Source organism: Lipophrys pholis, assembly GCF_963383615.2.
Source record: "Lipophrys pholis genome assembly, chromosome: 14".
NCBI classification, from domain to species: Eukaryota; Metazoa; Chordata; class Actinopteri; order Blenniiformes; family Blenniidae; genus Lipophrys; species Lipophrys pholis.
The window spans coordinates 6,004,220-6,017,031 of record NC_137633.1 but is presented as its reverse complement, the minus strand read 5'-3'; positions in this window follow the sequence as shown (position 1 = coordinate 6,017,031).

Below are 12,812 nucleotides of genomic sequence, written 5' to 3'. Positions count from 1 at the left end.
TCCAGACTGGCATGACTGCTGGGACTTTGTGTTTTTTATTTTTTTAGTTCCGTCACCTGTAAAAGCAGTCCCACTGATATTATAACTACTAATATTAAAATGGATATTAATTATTAATAACAGCAAGGAATGGATACATTTTAAAGAGTTAAATATATCAGGAATATCAAGAATTATACTCGTGTTTTAGCTGTATTTCCATTTTTTAATCCAATGACAGCTGTCAACTTTACACATTGACTAGATTTAGCATGTTGGGTGGCCAGTAACATTACAGGGCAGCCGTCAGACACAAAGCGAACCACAGAGACTCATACACAAGTGCAAAGTGACTCCAAATAACAGCAAAGTGATGTAAAATGGTTACGGGCCAGTCAACTGACCACACACAGATTCAAAACTGCTACACATTTACTGCCATACAAACACAAAGACACATTATTCCTCAGGAGATACCAAACCAAACCAAACCACAACTGAGAGCAAAAACTTGCAGACTTGAAATGAATTCATGAAGACATAAAATGACCACAGAACAACATTGTGTAGAGAAACGACAACACAAAGTACACCGACTCAAAATAACCGATACAAACAACCACAGAGAATAATAATGAAAGCACCACAGAGGACACAAAATTAACCGACAACACACACAAGTGTGCACACACACCCACACAAATAAAACCCACAAAAAGACTGAGATGAATGTGTTGAGATATGCGGAAGTATTCCAAATATTATGACAAGATGTTGCGTTGCGTTATGGTTTTTTTTTATGTTCCTATCTGTGGCATCAGAGTTCATTACAGTGTAAACACTAAACTGTCCGTAAGGGTAGCTAAAGAGTTTCACGTTGTCGCCTCTCCGCGTTCTCCCTCACTCACATGTGTTCCTGCCTCACATAAGTGGACATGAAGGCATCATAATGAGTTAATCAGTTACATCTGTGCTTCTCCCGGAAAGGCCACGCAGTGAAACTAGACTTTAGTAACACAGAGACAATCAAGCGCGACAGGGAAGCTACTGACTTTCTCTTCTGGGCTGAAAAAAACCCGCAAATGTCCTCAGATCCACATGGAAGAAACATGCTTTAAGCAAAATGTCTTGATTAAAAACAAAATAGCAGCAAAGTCAGAACTTTCAGTTCTTAGTGTAGGAAAACAATAACAAAGTGACCACAAAACAGCTATTTTACAAAAAATATATTAACAGTGGCACATAAAAAATGCAGCCATGACAAAAGAAATGCTGACTACAAAGAGAATCAGAGAACTATAGCACAAACAGAACAAAATGAATAAAAACAGATAGAAACTGACCACAGAATGATTCGTATTATACCATGGATGAAGTGACAAACCGCCACATAGCAAAACAAAAAGACGTCACCCAAAGGTTGAAAACGGCAACGAAGAAACAACAGATGACCCACACGGGAACCAACAAAGTCCTAATACACAATAATCCACAGAGAAAATTCAAAGCTCCGTCAAAAAACGTGCAAAATACTCACAAGTCAAAGGGACTAGAAAATGAGAGAACTATTACAAAGAGGCACATGTTACCAATAAAATAAATGACTTCTCAAATGTAATGATTCTGACAGTGGCAATGAATGAGTTAAAGTGTTATTCAGATGACTCCGAGGTGTGACAACCGGCCCACATATTACAGTCAGTGAATACAGCATCATTCAGATTTTTATAGAAATCTGCAGACGCTCAGCAGTTGTGAATCAGTTGCAAGAAGCTGCAGCTTCAGGACCGGGCGGCACCCCGACAGGCCTGCTTCGCCACACCAGAGAGGGAGACGTGAAGAGGGGGAGCATGTCAGGTATAATTGGCCTAAGTGAGGCATCCGATTTCAATGATGTCATTCTCTGCAGCAGCAGCTGACTCCGAGATGCGGGCGTTACGGGTGTAATGTCTTGCAATGAGCCACAGTGTTTCACACCGCATCAGTTAAGTTCTCCAATGTTAATTTTCAATCCAAACTCCTTTTGGGATCCAAAATATATTTCCTCTGCTTCGGTCAATGCTGTGGCTTTAAGGCCCTTTGGTTGCCTTGTGCAAATGTGTGTGTCATGGAGAGAGAGAGGGAGAGAGAGGGAGAGAGAGGGAGAGAGAGAGAGAGAGAGAGAGAGAGAGAGAGAGAGAGAGAGAGAGAGAGAGAGAGAGAGAGAGAGAGAGAGAGAGAGAGAGAGAGAGAGAGAGAGAGAGAGGCTCTCTCACTTAACACTAACACCTCCGGTCAATGACCTGGTAAACTTTCCAAGCAACCTCTGGCTCGGCTCCAGGTCAAGCTCAATGCAAATCCAATTTGCCGCCGAATATAACCCAACCAGTCAACATTACCCGTGACCTGCGTGACCTGAGCAGGTACACACAGTCCCACCTGACGAGCAGAGGCGGGGGGAAAAAAGAGTGCATTATATTTATATCCATATTTTGTTAAAGGAGAGAGATAAACTCGTAGTTGCTTTGGGCTCGTCTTTAAATTTGTGGCCACGTGAGGGCGGCATTTGCCTTCTTTAAAAAGGGGTGACTCAAAGGAGAGGCAGTGGCATGATCATCATAGATAAGCAATCATTGTTACTTTTAACATGTGAAATACTCCTTGTAAGATAAAAAAAAAAACCTGTTTGTTTGTATCCTCAGGTCCCTCAAGTATATGTTCAGACCTGAGCTGATGTGAGTTGTGATCCTTTACAAACAAAACTTAAACGAATCTATTTTGTATAATCAGAATATTTTAAAAGTTTCTGATACCAGGAAAAAATTTCTGAATTCCAAACAGGGACTGTGATCTGGACACAGTGCTTGGCACCCTTGATTGATATCTATTTGCAGAGTATTTGTCCAAACATTTCTTGTGTCCATGCAGAAGCTTCATGCACAGGGTGTTTTCTCCTAAAAACCTTTTCCCTTTGCACTACTGGATGCGAGTTTTGGCTTCTTGTTCGCCTCTAAGACTCAAGCGATTCACATCAAAACAAGTTTTCTGACACTATCTAACATATTTATCTGTAAAATGTCCCTGGTAATCTTCTAAATTAATTATTCCTGTGATACTTTGATGATTCCAGTGCAAGAGTCTACTGTTTTGTTTCTGTACCTCATTTGATTTCCTCCCAACAAACTTGTGCGCCGCATTCCCAAAGTGCTCTGCTTTGGTTTTATGTGCTCATAAAATGTTATCAGAGTCAATATCGCTCCCAATAATTATACCACAAAATGTAATATGCAGGGTCGTAAAATGTTAATGAAAGTACAGAATGTGCACTAATTAAGTTTCTTCTCATAAAAGAGAGTGATGTTAATCATGAATCCCATCGGGAATATTGCATTTTAAACTTCTTCTAGGTTTTGAGATTACAAAAAATGATGAGTGAATCCAAAAGGCCCCCTGAGGGTTCAGCCACTGTGCGCGTAAACACCACCTATTCTTATCTTTTAGTATTTTTCTTTTTAAAGAGACGGACTCTCCTGTGTTTCTGCCATATCACACAAGCATGACTGTTGGCCCTCTGCTGGCAGCTCCATAACTTTACACTACAAAGGAGCAAAAGGAAGTTCTCCATGTTATACCTTCTTTTTTTTTTGTTTAAAGAAATACTGACACACATTTCTTAAAGTTGACCAAAATCTGCCCAAGCATTGGAGCATCCTCCAGAATATCTTTGAATGAACACATTAAAGACCTTTTCTCATATATGCCATCACATAATTCAATCACAAGAATAGAGTGAAGCTGTTTTTATTGCTTTACACATGAAAAGAATGCTGGAATAATCAAGTTGTGAGGTTGCCATGTGAGGTATGCACACACTATCAGAGGGCAACTTAGTGTTCAGTGTCTTGATCAATGAGGGCTCGAAGCATTAAACTTGAGATTGTGAGACAACCTGACCGCAGCAACACTAATGCACGTGTCCCCTGATCAGTTTAAAGACGAAGAGATTGACGGGCAAATGGAGGAAAATGTATTGTCACCCATAAACAGCATGAACGCTGGACAGGAAATTGTGTCACACTTAAATGTGGTGTTGTCTGTATCCACATACCAACCTGGTTCAGAGACCTCTCCCATGTACTTGATGATAACACCCGCTGGAAGACGTGCAGTTAAATCAACCAACACTAAATGAAAGCAGAGCTTCTGTCGCTCTCTGCCACTCTCTCTCTTTGACCACTCTTTTTTATTTTTTTTTAAATTGGCTATTCAACTCAATTCCTGCTGATCAGACGTTGACTGTCTCATAATCCCTGAAATAACTCAGACCTAAAGATTCACTCCACAGGAGCAATCATGTGTAATTGTGAAGGTTGGCAGTGTTGAGAAGTGATTTTTGGTGGTATTTCATGACAGGACCAGATACAGTGCGGTTAACCTGCTGCAGGAAGCCGTAGGTCGGGGGAAGTTTGTTTGCTCGTCGTCCTGCAACACGAGAACTCACGTCATCCGAGCACTCCGTCACATGGTATTCGGACAATTTCCTGTCCTGTTTGGAGCGTTAGTCATTTCCCTTTAGTTTGCGTTCCATTAATTCCTACAGCCGTCACACCACAAGGTCACTGTACTGGTCAGCACTAACTTTTCACAGGTTTCAACCAGGAAAACCTTCGACATGATGAAAAAAGAAAGGGAAAATAATGAAAATGGCTGGGAAGGTAGAAATAGAATTAAGAGAAAAAGTAAAACAAACAAATGAGCATTAAAGGAGAGAAAAGTTTAATAAATGAAAAACAAGATAAAGGATAAAAACAAGATACGATAGGCCTTGTGTCGAAAATTAAAAATTCAGTGTAAAATGACAAAAAGAAAGAAGTTGGAGAGGAAAAGAGACTCCTCAATAAACGCTATGAAGACAAGAATTAAAAGAATATATGGAAAAGGAAGAGAAAAAGATTGAAAATATAAAAAACAAAAGAAGACAAACTCTATTAAAATAGAGAAAAAAGAAAATAAAAACACCTCATACACACTAAAAACACACGTTTACATTGAAATTCAGTGCTATCAACTTTGTAAGTGTGTCTTTGTGTTGTAGGAAAAAGCCACAATACACAGATTAAACAGACGTCACACAGAAAAATCTCGTTGATCCAAAACAGGGAACGTCACCGCGAGACAGCAGTGCTGACCAATACTCACAAACACGTCACAATGGATAATATGAGATAAAGGTGACATGTTGAAGTTTCTGTATAGTTTGATGACACTATAGGCGGAAATGATGATTATATTCACAACAAGCTCTTAAAGTTGTGCTTGCAGTGTCTCTCTGTATGTCCGCCGCTGATTGCTCCGATTAATCTGGACAACAATTACTTTTTGTTCTTTCGCCAACACAGGCGAAACTTTAGCTGCTTGATTGGAGCTTTTCAGCTGTGGCGCACAAAAGAAATGCAATTTTTGGACTGTGAATATTATACTTGAGGTCTGATAATAAAAATAAAAAAAATAATAATAATGATAATGATAATTATTATTATCTTGATGAGCATGCCAAATTTGGTGAGTTTTTGAGCGTGTTTAGTGGGTCAAATTTGGCCTCAAAGTGGCCGAGGCTGCAAAAAAACAATAAGAAACACTAACAATAGGGTCCTGGCCTGGTACTGGCCAGAATAGATAAAGAGAAATAGACAAGATATGAAGAACATAATAGAGGACATGTGAATATGGAGATAAGAGAAGGGATGATAATCTAACAGAAGAGAGGAGAAAGTAAAAAAATGAGAACACAATAAAAGAGAAAAAGAAGAGCAGAGACTTGTCCCTTAAGCTGTAGTTTGTAGGGGTCGCCTGAAGGTGGAGCTGTGCCTCCAGCCTTCATCCTCTCTGACCCAATGGTGACCATATATGTCGAAATCCCTCCATCCAGGAATGTGAGTTCAATTCCCGGGCCGGACAGATTGCAGGGTGGAGGAGGAGGAGGAAGAGCTTCACAGTGATGTCAACATTGTGTTGAGGATTGCTGAAATAGCTGCTGACGAACCAGCCGGCTGACCTCGGAGCGTCATCGCGGCTGTTTTTAGCCGCCTCGGCCCACTTGGCCTCAGAAGTCCTTGTCTTTCTCTTCCCCGCTGCCCGCGTCGCCCACGCGCTCCCCTGGATAGCGGCACACGGCCACGGCCTCTCCTCCTGCCTCCGCTCCCCTCCACCCTCCCCTCACCCACTGACCCACTGGCGGAAAGCGTGGGGGCCATCTGTGGTGGAGAGGCTACTTTTAGTCTCCCAGGCTGCTATTTTCTCTCCACTGTTTTCTAAAAAACACAAAGCCCGGGCTCACTTACGCAATACTCCACTCTCTGGTTCTGTCTCCCATTGCTTCACGCTGCACACGGACAGGAACAATGATCAAACAGATAGCACAGTCTCTTACACAAATCCACATTAAATCAACTTCTCGACTGTGCTGCCACTTCATGTGGCGAATAGTAAACTGATTACTTTTCTTAAATTAAGTTACAAGTGATGTGGGATTATCACTGATCTCCTTTCGGATCGCATGCCGATACGATACCGATACTGATATGATATCGATACTGATATGACACCGATACTGATATAATACCGATACTTGACACCAGGGATTTCCATACAAATTTCAATAATTTCATATACTCCCTTTACGAAGAACACTTACAAATCAACAGAATTACACATATTTCTCAACATAAATGATTTACAAACTCATGTTACAGACTTTTTAATGTACAATAGTGGAGTGTGTAGATATTTGATTGTATTCTGAATAATACCGTCACCATCTTTGCTTTGCTTGGTCTGTTTGTTGTGGTCTTGTCTCCTTTTTCATGATTCTTTTTTTGTTTCTCCATCACTGCTCAGCTTGCTGTGTCCCCAACATGGCTAGAAAACTCGGTTAGTAGGTTGCAGGTTCGATTCCCATCTCCACCTGCCCACATGCTGAAGTGTCCTTGGGCAAGACACTGAACCCCAAACTGCTCCCACTGGAGTGACAGCTCCTTGCATGGCCGCAGCCTCCATTAGTGTGTGTGTGTGTGTGTGTGCGTGTGTGTGTGTGTGTGTGTGTGGGTCAAAAATATTCTCCTTGCACATTTTCTCAGTTTTTCATTTGTAAAAAAAAAACCATATTTAAAACCATATTGGCCGATCACATAGAATCCCAATAAAACACAATTACATTTGTGGTTGTAATGTGATAAAATAAGTTCAAGGGAAATCAATACTTTCGGAAGTCATTGCATGAAGTGAAAGCACTTAGTAGTACAACTCTTAATTATGGCACACATATGGGAAAAAGACTGAATATCACGTTTGCTAATAAACAAATAATGTCAAATGTCTAATGGGAGAATATGATTATTTTTGCGCCACTTACGATAAAACCAATAGTCCCGATGTGTTCATGTCACTATCTAAAGATTTCTGTTGCGTTATCGTTCAACGCATCAGCGTATACGCTGTGTGTAAGATGCTACAACAGTGTGCTTCAACAAGATGAGAAAATGCACGAGGGTGTCATGAAGGTTATGAGGTAAACACTTGAAATAGTTGTGATGACTATTGAGGAAAAAAAAAAAAAAAAAAGGCACTCCGGTCAACCAGCTGATGTAGAGATTATTTCAAAAGATAACCACGAAAGGAAGTCTCCTCCCTCGAATCGTATATTTTTACCACATGACATCATTGAGAAAGAGGAAATCACTTCTTTTTTCGGCTGAATCGCAGGTTTCTATTTCGGTCCAATTTGTGTGCCACATTTGCTTCAGGTTGATGTAACAGAGGAAGTCAACGTGCACATGGCGCGACACCGCCTTTGAAAGATCTCGGCAGGGTTGGGGGTTTAAATATACATGTGCAACCTTTTTCTACCGGCGCAAAATTACACCATACTAACCTTTCTTTCTGCAGCTATGTTTCTTTTTCCCACTTGTTCCAGTCAAGTGCGTGGTTATGACAACCTGAGCGAGTCTCTGACTGGTGGTAGAAGCTGTTCAGTCAAGTATTTCTGTCACATGAGGGGAATTAATATAAATACACCTGATAGTTTAAGTACTTTATAGTGACGTCAGTAGTGATGTCAGTTAACCACAATTGAACCCAATATCATACATTTCTTCCTTAGATATTGTTCAACTACATGTTCTAAATGATAATATACAGGCACTTTGAGTGAATAAGTTGAATTTAATCCTATTTGGTTTAATTTTGATGTTCAATTATTTGCTCCAACTGGTTTACAAAGATAAATTAGATCACAGCTTGGCCCTCTGGTCGAGAGGAGATGTCAGTTTTGCTTTACATGCTACAATTCCTATGAAAGAGTATGAGTTTAACTAACTTATTACTTTTGTGTAAAAAAAAAAGAAAAAAAAAAGGTACATTTGTCGCTGTCGTTGGAGAGCTGCCGTCTCTTCGCTGTGTGCTTCTGTTCGCATTAGCAGACGTTATTGTTGTACCTGTTGCTTTTTCACCGAGGAGATTCAACTCTTTACTGTCATTGCACAGCCATACGATGTTTAATAGTACAACAACATTCGAATGCCATCCAAATCTGTGCGTATTTATCCCAGGATCAATGTAATAACAGATGATGGGGATCAAACGCACAAAAATAGAGCTGATTTACTCTTTTCTTCTTTACACTACTAATCTGTTGCTGTTAGGAACTTAAAGATCCCTATTTATTCCTTTAAATAGCAGGAAAGACTGACTGCACCAGAGGTTCGTAAATGCTGCATATCCTTATTTGAGCTTATTTGATCATTTTCGTATTTTCTCCTCCACCTTTGTATGTTAGAGGTGATCTGCTTTGAAAACAATCGGCTATTGTTTTTTTTTTTTTTTTATATCAAGTTTGATATCGCTGCACATTCATCACTGTAGAGCGGAGAACAAGAGAGGGCAGCAGAGTGTTTTTCTACAGTTGCTCAGCTTCACACAGACCCCTGTAGCGCAGGAGAGGAGAGGCAACTTCACGGGGAAACGGCGGAGCAAGCAGATCGGTGTTGAAACGTTAGATGGCGGATGGAGCTGGCCAAGATGAACAGAGGCGGAGGGAAAAAGGGGGGGGGGGGGGGGGGGGGGGCGCTCTGGGTTCTGCTTCCTCCCATCCTCTTCTCTTGGCAGTGGCATAATTGCTGAGGTTGCCTAGCGACCGGAAGCATGGAAACAGAAGGTGTCACTTGTTACCTCAGAGCTGGATTTAGCCAAATTGTGAAATAGCCATCGATGGATCATGAGGGGGATGGAGTTACTAAAGATAAGCGTGCAGAAGGCAAAGGGAGAGGGAAGGATCAGAAAATAGACGGAGGTCACTGCGAGGGCCATTGATTCATAACTGCAGTGTGTGACGGAGTGCCGAAAAGAAAGATGATTTAATGCTGACAAAAACAGTCAAAATATAAAAGCACCATATGAGCTTGCTTGCTCGTCATCATAGTTCCCCTCTTTAATTAACTGACTGGGATCAACTGGAGGCCATTGAGCAGATGGGTGTGAGGTGCATCAGTTCCAACACATAGGAGGAGATAATGTCTGTCCGCATTAATGCAGCCTGTGGAAATCTACCAAACAAAGTCATGTCGATTAGTCATACACGTATAAAATATTTACTAAAGCAATTAATCACTTTAAATTGCCCCAATTTCGGTAATGGTTGCAAAGGTCAACCCAGATATGCAGCAGATTCTGGATGCATTTCTAATCATGGAAATCACTTTATAGCATCTGTTCACTCATTGGGTCAGTTTTAATGCTCCATGACTCATTTTGTTCAGTGTGTTTCTCCTTTTCACAATAAAAAACACTCATATAGTACCTGCTGCAACAAGAACTGGAGGCAATACACAAATCCTCAACCCTTCAATAATGTCTAGAACTTAATGTTATTCTGATAATAGCCACAGGACCACTGAATACAAGTGTAGTTACTTTGCCAGTATTTGTCCTTGTGGTGGTTTTATAGAGCTTATTTTAAATGTGTAAATACTCACAGTTGCTAGTACAGACAGGCACAAATGTTTTGACTGCACCAAACTATTCTTCTTTCTTTCCAACCAACATTCATGAGTTCCTTTTTTTTTTTTTGGAGTCACTAAAAGGAAATACTGACTCCGAAGAGGTGAGCAGGCAAGCACGCTGATAAAGATGAAGAGGTGGAATTGTGGTGCGGTTAGTTTTCTAGATAAACATCGGCAGATTAAAATTTTACTGGCTAATGAAGATAATCTTGCTGAGGAAAACACACAAGCTTAAGAAGTTTCGTACGGTGATTAAAAGTCATTATCGTTGTTATATCAAGGAAACAAAGCTCTGAGACTCCTGGTGAACTCTGTACACTTTTCTTTTACGCTCACCTTAAGGGCCAGCATGACTTACCCTGTTTATTATATGCAATACTGTGTTGGAAATTGATTTGAAGTAAATCATACTTTAAAAAAATGAAATGTTTAGCAGGTGAGTATTGTAGTTAACCTGATATGCATATTAGATTACATTCAACTTTAATGACATTACAGTGAAATGTTGATTTGCAGGTGCAAAAAAGTAGTAATCTGCAGTTTGATGAGTGAGAATGATAGATTATGGAGTATAATAATAATAATAATAATAATAACAATAATAATAATAATAATAATAATAATAATTCATTTAAAACGGATGTAAAGTTGAGAACATTTCACATATTTGAGACAGTATGAACTGTAACACAACAAAGAATTGGGGTTAAACATGAGATGCAAAAAAGGGGTTTTCACATTTCACTTGTTTATTAAAAGTAGGAAAAATGTTAGCTTTATCAATTCAACAAAAAGTTCTGTTATTTCCTTCTTTTCTTTCAGCATTGTGTTTGCTGATTGAATTTTAACTGTTTTTTTTTTTTCTTAAAAAGTGTTTGTGTATCTTGGTTTGCTCTGTGATGGACTGTTGACCTGTCCAGATTGAACCCATCCTTCACCCATTGTTAGACGGCTCCAGCGCAACGTGACCCTGAACCGGACAAAACGGTATAGAAGATGGAGGGATGGATGTTGTTGATAACAACCTATACAACTCGGAAATGGTCTGAAATTCCCCCCCCCCCATGTATAATCCACAAGTCTTTTCTTTGATAATTCTCTCCACACTTCACAGTTAAGGCAGCAAAGTCAATATCTATGTGTTCCCAACTCTTTTGCTCGCGATCATCTGTCCTCAGGATATCATTCAAGGCCTGTCCACACAAACACTGATTTACTTCCTTTCCGACTGCTGCTTTCGTATTCTTCCACTCCTCTGTCCTTATCTCCCCCATTATTACACCGCCACCACCATACTTATCTCCTCCTTCTCCCCTTTTTCTCTTCATCCCCATCAATTACTTTTCTTCAGATCTATCCCTGTCACCCCCCCACCACCTCCCATCGAGCTTCCACTTGCTTTTGTTCTAAAGACTCTCTCTCTCTCTCTCTCACTCTCTCTCTCTTTCTCTCTCTCCCTACCAATATACCTCCATCTCTGGTGCGTACACAGCGGATGGCGGCGGCCCACTCAGTCCTCTCAGGGAGCAGAAGGTTTGTCCACTCCCACTCAGGCTTTGCGTCATGGAACATGGCGAGATGGAGACAGAGGAGAGAGAACAGATGGGAGGAGGACACACTGGCTGCCTGTTTTATAACATTACTCCTGACAACGCCGCGGTCATCGGCGAGGCTATGTAAAGTAGCGAGCTGTTGTAGACTCATCAGCAGAGTCTAAATATAGAGCCAGTATGGACAAACAGGAACTGACACCTTTTTCGGTGCGAAATTAAGGGGGACTTTGACCCACACCTTGTGTAAAGTGAAAACCTTTCAAGGTTACCTGAAGGGCTTGTGAGAGAGGGAGAGGGAGCGAGAGAGAGAGAGAGAGAGAGAGAGAGAGAGAGAGAGAGAGAGAGAGAGCGAGAGAGGGAGGGAGGGAGGGAGAGAAAGTCACACTCCAATGCATTTTTAGGACTTCCTCCCATCTACCGGACAAAACCCTTTCAGACCATAAATGTGTCCTCGCAGACCTGTTGCCTGCGTGGAAATCCAATCCCGGGGCTTCATTACGACCATGATTGTTGTAACCATGGTGACCTGATGCACATCAGAGCATGACATCATAACCGACACAATCGCTCCCATTTACGCAAGTGGAAAGAAAGACAACCCGGAGCATCATTGTTTTAGTCTGTGCCGAGCTCCTGCCTGCGACTTTAAACAAGCATTGCATAAGAAGCCGTTTAATTTTTGCGGATGATAATGAAAACACTTTTTTTTCTCTCAATATATATATATATATATATATATATATATATATATATATATATATATATATATATATATATATAAATGGCACTGAGGATACTAATAATACAGCGAATGCAAATGCTGTTTGGTGGATTTACACACGAACAAAACAAAAATGGGATTTGTAGCGCCGTGTAAACAAGAGATTAGATCTTCTCGCAGGAAAAGCTGAACATGAACAGTCAAATCTGGGTCACGCTGGGAGGGGGAAATAAAATCCACCCTGAGCAAGACATTTCCCACGTATTTTCCCTTTCCTTCCAATGATATCAGACAGCTGGATTAAGATCCACAGACAAGTCGCCTGAAAGGCTCGTGGCCAGAACGCAGTGTGATTGTGATTGTGAAGCATTTCCTGGAGCGGCCTCACTGGTAATGAATTAAAACACTGAATGTGAGGAGACACTCGCATTCAGTTTGCAAAGCAAGTCAAAATGTGGGCGTGTGAACATAATGAAATCATTTGGAAAAGTCCATGAAAACACCCACCTATGAATTGTTGGAGGT